The 1764-nt window shown below is 41.0% G+C and overlaps 1 non-coding gene across 1 annotated transcript; it reads left to right on the top strand.

Annotated features, from left to right (window-relative positions):
* The first annotated feature begins 366 nt into the window (after window positions 1–366).
* Window positions 367–473, top strand: LOC127484970 (U6 spliceosomal RNA). The gene has a single exon (XR_007912174.2). It is a non-coding gene; the product is annotated as a U6 spliceosomal RNA (small nuclear RNA).
* Window positions 474–1764: the final 1291 nt, after the last annotated feature.

Raw genomic sequence — 1764 nt, 5'->3', positions numbered from 1 at the left:
GATATTTTTATATTGCCAGAGGAAAACATTGCCAGCCAAGAATACTGTATCCAGCAAAACTATAATTTAGATATGAGGAGAAATATATTCCTATTCAAACAAAAAATTGAAAATGTTTATTATCATAAGACCTTTTTCAAATGCAGAGAAAGAAGTGCTAACAAAAAAACATCAGAAGGCTGAAAACCCACTGCTAAGAGTAACTACACAGATACATTCAGAATGCTTTAATATGCCAAATATGGTAAACTTACCATTTATACATCTACTGTGAAGACTAAAAAAATACATAACAATCATCTTAAAATATTAAGAGTCAGGCAATATTGAAAGAGGCCACAGCTAACATTAAAAATTCAAAAAGTAGTGCTCGCTTCAGCAGCACAAATACTAAAATTGGAACAATACAGAGAAGATTAGCATGGCCCCTGCACAAGGATGACACACAAATTCGTGAAGCATTCCATATTTAAAAAAAAAAATTCAAAAAGTAGGGGCAGGAACTGTGGCATAGCAGGTTAAGCCACTGCCTGCAGTGCCAGCATCCCATATGGGTACCGGTTTGAGTCCCAGCTGCTCCACTTCCGATCCAACTCTCTGTTGTGGCCCAGGAAACTAGTGGGAGACGGCCCAAGTCCTTGAGCCTCTGCACCCATGTGGGAGACCCAGAAGAAGCTCCTGGCTCCTGGCTTTGGTTCAGCGCAGCTTTGGCCATTGTGGTCAATTGGGGAGTAAACCAGAGGATGGAGACTGCTTTCTCTCTTCCTCTCCTTCTCTCTCTCTATAAATTTTCAAATAAAATAAATAATTTTTTAAAAAAATTCAAAAATTATGGAAGAATGGATCACATAGATTTTTTATTAGGATTTATTATTGTATTATTTTTTGTTTGTGTGTCTTTCCCTATATTTATAACCAATGCTAAGTTGTTATCCTTTTGAGATAGCTTGTGATAGCCAAATGAGATTTTTTAAGCACAAAGCAAGAACCTATATCAGACTAAGCAAAAATAACAAGCAAGGAATCAAAATATACACTAAAGGCCAGCGCTGTGGCTCACTAGGCTAATCCTCTGCCTATGGCGCCAGCACCCGGGTTCTAGTCCTGGTTGGGACACTGGGTACTAGTCCCGGTTGCTCTTCTTCCAGTCCAGCTCTCTGCTGTGGCCTGGAAGGGCAGAGGAGGATGGCCTAAGTGCTTGGGCCCTGCAATCACATGGGAGACCAGGAGGAAGTACCTGGCTCCTGGCTTCGGATCAGTGCAGCGTGCCAGCTGTAGCGGCCATTTAGGGGGTGAACCAACAGAAGTAAGACCTTTCTCTCTGTCTCTCTCTCACTGTCTATAACTCCCTCTGTCTATCTCCCTCTCACTGTCTAACTCTGCCTGGCAAAAAAAAAAAAAATATACACTAGAGAAAATGAATATTTATAAAGATGAAGAAATAAAGGAACTACAATAAAAATGCAAAACAAGTACCATAATCACTGTAGTAAAACTTACCTATCAATAATTACCTTAAATGTCAATGGACTAGGGGCTGGTGCTATAGCACAGCATGGTATGCTACCACTTGCAACACCTGCATCTTATATTGGAGAGCCAATTCAGGTCCCCACTGCTCTACTTCTAATCCAACTCTCTGCTAATGGGAAGATGGCCCATGTGCCTGGAATCCTACCATCCACATGAGAGACCTGGATGAAGTTCCAGGTTTGTGGGTTCAAGCGGACCTAGGACTGGCTATTAAGGACATTTGGGTAATGA

The sequence above is a fragment of the Oryctolagus cuniculus genome, chromosome 1, assembly GCF_964237555.1.
Source record: "Oryctolagus cuniculus chromosome 1, mOryCun1.1, whole genome shotgun sequence".
Taxonomy (NCBI): Eukaryota; Metazoa; Chordata; class Mammalia; order Lagomorpha; family Leporidae; genus Oryctolagus; species Oryctolagus cuniculus.
This window is presented reverse-complemented; position numbering and strand designations above follow the sequence as displayed.